We start from the raw sequence: 10,030 nt of genomic DNA on the forward strand, positions 1-10,030 counted from the left end.
TATAATGATTGTTTTTATATGTTGCATTATATTTACGTTTGTAATACTAAAGAGATGACAAGTTTTTATAATCAATGTATGCAGGATAATTAAAAACATATAAAAATATAGAACCGGTTTGACCATCCGGTTGAACCGGAAAACATCACTCGACCGGTTCAATTAAAAAACCGGTTTTTAAAACATTATTAAAAATAAAAGATCTAACGATTCTGTCATTGCCAACCATATAACTTGGTGGACGAAGCCTCGTCCATTCCTTCCACCTTCCACCTTTTAACGTTTATGCATCACTTTCATCAGTCGTCGTCTCTTTATTGTTGAAGACTAGGTTTTTACATATTTACATATTGAAAGGGCATGTGATGTTGCTAGAAGCCCAGGACAAATCCTGGCTAATTTTGGTATGAGTCATCATTTTTTTGAACAACCAAATTTTATAAATAAAGAAACAATTGGTCCACTGGCCAATTAATATATTAAATATTAAAGATGTCCAAACTTAACAACATTGAACTTCATCCAATATTGTCAATTTTCGTCGTTATAGTTTTTTGTTTTTTTATTTTTTTTATTTTTAAATATTTTTTGCCCTTCGGGTCTCATACGGTATTCTATTTTATTTTTTCTTGCCCTTTATTTTCCTCGTGTTCTATTTTCTTCTTTTATTTTCCATGTGTTTCGTTCTTCTAAACCCACCACCTGATCTCGATCCTTCCTCAATAAGTGTTACCTCTTCTACCACCTCATTCATCTGGTCAAGAAATCACCATTAATGCCCGTCTCTTCTTCTTCTGAGAATCGTCGACCTCCGCCAACCCGTACCCTAGAAAGTGGGTTTCAGACTCTTCGGCCCCCACAAGCCCTAAACGCACCCCACCGATCGCCGCCTCTTAACCCAATCGATTTATTTGGTTTACGTTTCTTCTCTGCACCGCCATTCATCCACTGATACCGGTGGCTTTACCACCGTTGCTGATGGTGAATGACGACGCCTTGATATAAACTTTAACGACAACAAATTAGGTGAATGACGACGTCTTGATTCCTTAGTGTATCTAACTCTACATCATTCCCTCTCATCGTTACCGTTAACTTTACCACATATGTTTTCGACCTGTTGATTTTAGCTTCTGCAAATAAGCTCTATTTTCTCTCTTTGCTCCTACTAACCATTTGAACTAAGTTATAATTACGATTTTATTTTATCTTCTGTCCACAGGGTCGTATTCTTCAATTTGCAATGAAATCAAAACCCCTCGCAACTCCCACGGACTTTTCTTAGCTTAAGAGGTATTTTGTTGTTTCTATAATGAAATCTACTTCATTTTCAGCTAAAATCAACTTGTGGCATCGTATTTATGAAGGATTCTGAACCATCGATTGGTTTCTCAAGTACAATTCCCCTATCTGATGCATTTGTTTACTATTTCATTGTAATTGTTGGTGGATACTTCAAACATGGTGTTTCCCTCAGGTTTTGAACCCTAATTTAACTTTATCAAAGGTAATTGAGAATCTGTATGTTACTGTTCGTGTTTTTCTTGTGTATTTTAGTTTAGTTAATGTAGATTGTCATTTGTTTCGTTGATTAGTACTTATGATCTTCTATTTCTCTTTTGTTACAAATTTCTCTTCCAATACACCTTTTTTTCATCAGAATGACCTTCCAAGAGAAACTTTTTTCATATATTTGCTTCTAGAGATGTGTTAGAACGACAAGCTTGGCCTTTGAATGGACTGAAAAACAAGGTTGCTTTTTTTCTTTTTTTTTTTTTATATATCTATAGGTTTTTTATGGCTTTCTAAGATCTTTTTAGGTTTGGAGTTGTTGTGCTTTTTACTAATTTCAGCTATTTTTACAGAATGTAATTGAAGGAACTCATACATTGTAACATCCTATAGCTTGGATTGATTTTAAAAAGGGGCTCATTGATGTGGTATCGGATTCACATTAATTTCAGTTTTTTCCGTTTGAAATAGTGTTTTGAGTGCCATGAGAATAGATCACATTAGCCACGTCGAAAATACCCGATACCCGAATTACCTGCCCAATTTTTTCGGGTATCGGGTAACAGGTAAGAATTTTCGGGTATTCAGGTAACCCGATTTTTTTCAGGTCGGGTATAGGGTACGTTTTTGGGTTTCTGGTATACCCGAATTATCTCTAAGAAAAAATGGCCGAGGACTTATCCCTTTTATGGTTTGTCCATCCCAATTCCATTCATTCTGTTTACCTCGTTTATTTTTCTTTCTAACCCTCATCACTCATTAACGTAAAAAAAAGCCCCTCTTCGATCGTCGTCACCACTTATCAGCTAGTCATCGCCGGTCATCAGGCATCAGCTTGGTTTTGTGAAAGTAAGGTTAGTTATCTTATTGCCTTTGATTTGCAGAGTCAAGTTATATTCTTGAAGGAGTAGGAGATGTCGGAGGGTTGAAATTGGGATACTAAATTATGAGAACATAAAGCAAATCAAGAAAAGTTAGCAACATATAAAGAAAAAAATGGAGTGCTTAAATCGTTTCTTTATTCAAAAATCTTTGAAGGGTATTTTGATCAAGTGTAGTCAGGTCAAATTTTCTCTGTGCTTACATGTAAAATCCTTTAATTTAAATCATTTTCTTGAAAAACCATTCAAGGGCATTATGTATTTCATCACTTGAGATCCAAACATTGAAACTTAATATACCAAAAAAAATTACCTCAATTGTTTCTTGTTGAGTCTTTTCTACATATTTTTTGTTTAGAATGGAATCTGGAGTTTGATCTCCTAAGACCTCTTCCTCTTGATCAGTTGCATATTTAGTAGCAGTGTGCTCACTTAACTGTTTCATCAACCCAAGAGAATCATAGCTTCTTTCCCTTGGACTCACAAAGTAACCAATATCCTACAACATATAATCATTTTTAAACAACATTTTTATCCACTTAATTCTTAATGGAACATAAATAAATAAATAAACAAGGTTAGATGTCAAATTACCTCAATTGTTATTCACATTGCTTAATTTTATATAAGTTTTAAAGATTGTAAAGTAGCATAACCAATCTTTATTTTTTTTTACCTGTATCACTCATTATCATCTAACACATTATTTTTTGCTATTTCATAGGACAACTATCATCTAACACATACTATTTTTTGCTATTTAATAGGACAACTATCATCTAACACATACTATTTTTTGCTATTTAATAGGACAACTTGAGCAGGTTAAAGGCTTAAGCAATCTGGAAAAAAGCCAAACATTCATATACAATACCATGGTACACAACTCCCTAACTTTACTTTATTGATTACTTAATTAAAAAGCCTTGCTATATTGTTTTATAAGTTGGTATGTTGTCATTAAATGTTATTTAGAAGCAAAAGATAAGAACTTAGTGTCCCATGACATGAGTTATTAGCCATTGATAAGTTTGGTATGCTCATTAAAATTCTAAATATGTTTGATTTTAGCTACCATTTATAAAACCAGTTTCAGCCTTACAATTTTAGTTATAGCTTCATCTTTTCAGTAATTTATCGAGTAAGAAATTGCCCTATTATTTTTCAATTTATAGAGCTCTTAAAAAATGCCCTTTTGTTGTCATTGAATGTTATTTAGAAGCAACGGATAAGAAATTGCCCTATGGTTTTATAAGATGCTGAACTTTTTACTTTATTAAGACAATTTTTTTAAGTATTATGACAATTTTTTTCTTTTAAAAATATTTTACTTTGAACATCTACCAAATTGTTGCATTAAAACTTTGAATATTTTCAAAGACCAACCTTTCGTTGTCATTTTTTTTCCTGATTTTCATGTTTCTTAACACTTTTTCTGGTTTTTTTAGATGTCAAAAACGAATGACTATATTGAAGTGGAAGATGACACGATTGAAGTTGAAAACGCAACTAATGATCAAGTCCGACAAGAAAAAGAGAAAAAACTAAAGAATTCAACCCAAGATCGAAAGTTTGGAAGGAATTTGAAAGTTATAAGGACGAAAAGGGTGTTCAAAAATGAAAATGTAAGCATTGTGGTGGTAGGAATTACAAGTGCGAATCCAGTGGTTATGGAACCAAAAATCTAGGTTATCATTTAACCAAATGTAAAGTTTACTTGAATAAACTTAGTGGTGGGCAAAAACAATTAGCTTTCCAATATGGTGATGAAAACAAATTGTCAACTTGGAAATTTGATCAAAATGGGAGTCGGAAGGCTCTAGCTCACATGTTAGTAGTTGACGAACTTCCTTTTAGCTTTGTAGAAGGTGCGGGATTTAGGTATTACAATAGTGTCACTCAACCATTGTTTAAAGTTTCATGTAGAAGTACAAGCACAACGGATGTCTACCAATTGTTTTTAGACGAAAATGAAAAAATTTGTGACTTTCTTAAAAAAATGTTTGTAGAATATGTTTGACCACCGATACGTGGACTTCTAAACAACAATCATGTTATATGTGTCTCACCGTCCACTTTATTGATAATGAATGGAAATTGAAAAAAAAAGTGTTGTGTTTTTCTTCTCAAGAGAGTAATCGTGGGGTTGATATTGGGAAAATGGTTGAGAAATGTTTAATGGAGTGGGAAATAGAAAATGTTTTCACAATTTATGTTGACAATGCAAGTGCGAATGATGTGGCAATTGACTTCTTCAAAAAAGTTTTCAAAACTCCAACAAGTGTCTTCTAAATGGGAAATGGATGCATATTCGATGTGTTGCCCACATTTTAAATTTAGTGGTGTAAGATGGCATAAAAAAGTTGATAAGGCGGTTGAGATAGTTCGATGGGTGGTTAAATGGATTAGGCAATCGCCTTCTAGAATTCATAAGTTAACCGAGTTTGCTAAGGTTGCTAATCCCGGTATAACAAAACACTTGAAGAGATATGTGCCAACAAGATGGAACTCTACTTACCATATGTTGGAAATTACACAAGCTTAAGAAAAAACTTTTGAGAGATATGATCTTCAGGAATTTGATTTTCGGTACGAAATTGAAAAGGTGGCTTGGTCGATACCTTCATCAAACGATTCGGAAATAGTTAGGAATGTATGTCATTTTTTGAAACCTTTTCATAACATCGGATTTCTATGACACTTTATGTGACATCAAACAAATGCATTGAAGATATATATATATATATTCCATTCGTACGCTCTTGGATGATGCTATTTCCGATTCCAGTCTTTGTGATATTGTGTTGGGCATGAAAATAAAGTTTGATAAGAATTTTGGTGACATAGAAAAAATAAATTTACTGTTCTACTTTGCTTTGATTCTTGACCCTAGGAACAAAGTAAAGTATTTGGTTATACTACTTGAGGATCGTTATGGAGAAAAGGGGGTGGAGGCCAAAAAGAAATATACCATGAATTCTATGTATGAATTATATAATGATTATATTAGAATTCATTCTCCAAGTTCTACTTTAACTACTGCCGAGTCTACCACTTCATCATCGATACTAGGGAAACGCCAAAACCGATATCTTATGGCACCTAATCCCCCATTGAGAAATAAACTAAGAGAAAAGATGAAGACGAACATAGTTAAATCAATTGAGGAGTTAGAAAAGTATTTTCAAGAAAGTGTTGAAGACGACTCAGAAATTTTTAATATTCTAGATTGGTGGAAAGTGAATAGTCTGAGATTCCCGATTCTATCATTGATGGCAAGAGAGGTGTTTGCCATTCCCGTCTCAACCATGGCTTCAGAATCCGTTTTTAGCACTAGTGGGAGGGTGTTGGATCCGTTTAGGAGTTCTTTGACTCCTAAGATAGTTGAAAGTTTAATTTGTACAAAAGATTGGATTCGGGGTAGCATAAGTGACACAATCGATTATGAAAAAGATTGGGAAGAAAATCAACAAATTCACAAAGGTAATTGTTTATCGTTCATTATTTTAATTATTGTAAATTTAATATCTTTTCCTTTTAATACTAACATTATTTCACTTTTTTTATATAGAATTGAGCAATATGAAGTAGTGAAGGTGCAAGAAGAACCAATAGATGCAAGAAGACGAATATATTTATGAATGTTTTTTGGAACATGACATGTTATTATTTTTATAAAATGTAATGGTTTTCTATGTTTTCTAGATTAAAGACGTGAGGTTTTTTGGTAAATGCTTATTTCACTAAATTTCACTAAATTTATTTTTTAGGTGCCATTAAAAAATCATAAATAAAAAAATGGGTAATACCCGAATTGCCCTTACCCGACCCACCATCCGAATTACCCAAACCTGAATTACCCGAATTTAGTTTGGGTCAGGTAATGGATAATTTTTTTAATATGAAAAACCCAAATTACCCGACCCGAATTACCCGAAACCCGAAAAATTTACCCGATCAACATCCCTAGAATAGATCACATAGATGTAAAATACTATAACGTGACCTTGACAACTATAATAATTTGCAACCTTAGAAGACTGTTATAATTTAAAAATAGATTTCATTGTTGTCATTGTATTTTGATATTAAATAGTAAATCCATTCTAACATGGTTGAGTAGAAACTAGATAATTTGTGCATTTGTCAAATTAGTTCTAACTTTTTGTTGTTTCTCATATATATGGTAAAATGGGGTGCTTACGTTTGGCTATTTGCAATTATAGATATTAAAAACGTATGGATATCTTTTGTTGTGTATTAGTTTTCAATTGTACTAATTTTTTATGAAAGAGGAAAAATCCGACTACCCTATGAAAGAATCCCTCCAAGATTGGGATGGAAAGCTTTGACAATACAAATATTCAAAACTTCCTAGATAAAAATTGATACTTTTATTTTCTTCGAGATCCATCTTATTGTTAAAGTTGACATGTCTAATGAAAACAATTTCAAATTTGTCAAGCATGTTGGTCAGGAGGTGTGGGCCTTGTTGTGAGATAAACAGGGAAACACACACTCACATTTCTTGGAGCAACTTTCTGCAAATTTTAAATATAAAAATTGAAACCACAAGTATAAAAGGTTATGAAGTCACACCATGTTTCACAAAAAAAAATTATATATTTTATAAAAAAACGAATGCATGTGCGTTAACTCTAGCTTCAACATTTTTATCACATTTTCATTATAAACCAATGCAATTGATTTTACAAACATTTACAAAAATTGGTTGGGTTAACCATTTAAACTTATACCATACTAAAATTACTAATGCATGTGAGTGTTAAAAAAACAATGCCCAAATCATAATAATTGATATGGGTAATTAACTAAATATTTATATAGGATATATGATTGATTGTAAATTTTTGAATCCTTTTAATTCATTGGTTAATAAAAGTATTTTCGATCATTCTTTTCATATGATCTTTTAGGGATCTTGAAATTATTCATTAGAATAGGTTATTGTTAGCTTTTCGGTTTCAAAAAAGTTTACTACTATTGCATATCCTAGACTATTGCATATCATAGATTATCAGATTTTCATAATTAAATCACGTGAATTTTAACTTTTTCATGCTTTCTCTTTGGTGTTCTTCATTTTCTCCTATGTTGTAATGATTTAAGGGAGCTATTAAAATTCTTCTATTTATGCACTCCAAAGTTGACAAAAAAATAAAACTACTTCCATTTTCTATAAAAAAAAAACCAAGAAATATGAAAATCGTTATTGATTTATATTTGAATGAAATATGCTTAAGTTTGATTATTGATTATAACATATTTCGATATTTTATTAGTTTTTTGATGCTTTGTAGGTTACCAATAGCCCTCGGCTTAAAATAACTTTTCAGTCGTAGTCAAAAGTAATATCCATTTGTTTATTTTTTTCCATTATGTTTTGGATACTAAAAGAAATAGTATCATAGACGGTGAAGTCTTCTCTTTATTAATATAATGCTTTTCCACTTATTTGATTGTTTTTGACATATTTGATTCGCTTAATTATTTGTAATTAGTTTGAAACGTAAATTTCTTTGTGTTTTCTTTATTGAATGGATATTTTTTTCTATCACCGTTCAAGCGACCAAGCAGCTAATTAAGAAAGATGTGGATGATATTGAAAAGCTTGCCCATAATGAGTGATGATGTTAAGGATGGAACTCTTTGGTATGGAACTCTTTGGTATGTTTATTTCCTTTAAGTTTTTCTTTATATGTTTTTACCAAATGACTTTTGGATTTACTTTTTTAAAAAAAAATTGACCGAACATGTGTTGTTTAATGAAAGAAAATGGGAGAGGGTGATAAGAGCAATGTCTCTTGATTTCTTTAATGTTTAACAAGTAAATGAGAAACTCTGGTGATGAATTGTCTGAAAATGGGAAATTTATATCTTGGAAAGTTTTTATTGTTCAAATCATTGTTAGCTTTTTAGGTTCATATATACATGCAATAATTCTCTCTCTTTGATTATTTACATATATTACCAACTTTACCCTTTTGATGTTACATTGAATATGTTATTGTAGGGGAATAATGATCATAACATTGACAGATGCATCCAATGCAACACATCCATATCTGCATTTCTGTACATAGAAGATGTTCGTCAAGATACAAGTTTCATGAATAAGAAATCAACAATCTATCCACCTCCTCGTAAAAATCTTTTGTAAACATACAGATATTATAATTATAATAATGTACCAACCTTATTCAATTACTCTAGCAACCTTCTGTTCATCACTTTCTTTTGGAGTGTTTCAGGTGTGTGTTTATTAGATTGTTGAGAAGCAAGTGCTCAGTAGTAAGAATGTAGCACCTGGTTCCTGGTACGTAAAAATTCATCTTAGTGTTTTTCTCATTTTTAGCCTTGGACTCGGCGAGTTGTAGGTCCGACTCGCCGAGTAGAGACGTGATCCGGAACACGTTTAAGTTGGCGACTCGGCGAGTCCCCGCTGTCTGATGAAACCCTAAATTTCAAGGGTTTGCACCCTATTTAAACCCTCTTATCCGCCCCTAAGCTCGCCCCTTCACCCTCAGAGCTCCCAACATCGTTTATACCCCTATTCCTTGTGAGATTGAAGTGTTTTGGTGTGTTCTTGAAGATTTTGAGGAGAAAGAAGAGTAGATCAAGAAGAGGAGAAGGAGGCCAGTCATCCTTGTGTCATCTCAGCGTTTTCTTTGAGGTATAACTCGTTTCCCCTCTGTTTTCATGCTTGTAGTCTCTATTAGCTACATGAAAGTCCTTGTTGAGGCATTCGCTAAGCTTGTTTGTACATTGTGGGTTGTAATAAGTTGTTAGCCTCTAGATCTAGGCATGATTGAGTCCCTGGAGCTTGGATCTACTGCCGTTATGGAGTCATATTGCATGAAAGCCCTAGATCTACTCTTTTGGTGCATTTTGATCCCTAAAACCTTCATTGGTGATTATTTACACGTAAAGTTGGAAACTTTACGTGTAATTCATGCCCTAGAAACCCATATCTGTGAATGGCATGAGCTGGATTCAAGAAAAATCGAGTGTATAGTAATTGCATGTGGCCGACTCGGCGATTCGTCCCTCGGACTCGGCCAGTCTAGTCGCGAGTCCGCGAGTTTTCCCCCTTTTCGTGTTTGCTGGTTGGAGTAGTGAGTCATAGGGTGTGACTCAGTGGGTTGGAAGCCAGACTCACTCATGTAGTAACTCGGCGAGTCAATGCCATGACTCGGCGAGTTCAGGGCAATCTTCTTGCCTCAAGAACAAACTCGGCGAGTTGTTCATACAGCTAGAGGAGTCTCAGCATAGAGTGTTCTTCGGATGAAGAAGAAGTCGGTGAGTTGTTCATACAACTCGGCGAGTAGGATGAAGGGCTATTGGCCTTTAGCTTAGAAGGAAAACTCGTCGAGTCAATGCCAAACTCGACGAGTAGAGACGAGATAGTGGTCAGTCAAAGGGATAGGGACTCGGCGAGTTGACATGCCAACTTGGCGAGTCGGGTCAATTGGAAGATGACTTGACTTTAACTCATGGTTTGGTTAACGGTAGATGGTCAGTTTACCCTGAGGTCGTTTAGTAGTATTTCACTAAGTGTTTGGTGGGAATTGCAGCCTGAGGATTTTCGGAGCAGCAGCAGCAGACAGATCATTCCC

General features: G+C 33.7%; 1 long non-coding RNA gene across 4 annotated transcripts; it reads left to right on the top strand.

Annotated features, from left to right (window-relative positions):
- Window positions 1–555: 555 nt before the first annotated feature.
- On the top strand, window positions 556–6,046 carry LOC145017165 (uncharacterized). 4 transcript variants are annotated; one of them, XR_013666398.1, is made up of 8 exons: window positions 556–1,026; window positions 1,223–1,293; window positions 1,368–1,507; window positions 1,661–1,752; window positions 1,866–2,366; window positions 3,204–3,271; window positions 3,842–5,876; window positions 5,965–6,046. It is a non-coding gene; the product is annotated as an uncharacterized LOC145017165 (long non-coding RNA). The 4 variants fall into 4 exon arrangements; XR_013666397.1 differs by having other exon boundaries at window positions 1,368–1,752; XR_013666400.1 differs by lacking the exon at window positions 1,661–1,752.
- Window positions 6,047–10,030: the final 3,984 nt, after the last annotated feature.

This window comes from Lactuca saligna, chromosome 9 (genome assembly GCF_052625555.1).
Source record: "Lactuca saligna cultivar CGN05327 chromosome 9, ASM5262555v1, whole genome shotgun sequence".
Lineage (NCBI taxonomy): Eukaryota > Viridiplantae > Streptophyta > Magnoliopsida > Asterales > Asteraceae > Lactuca > Lactuca saligna.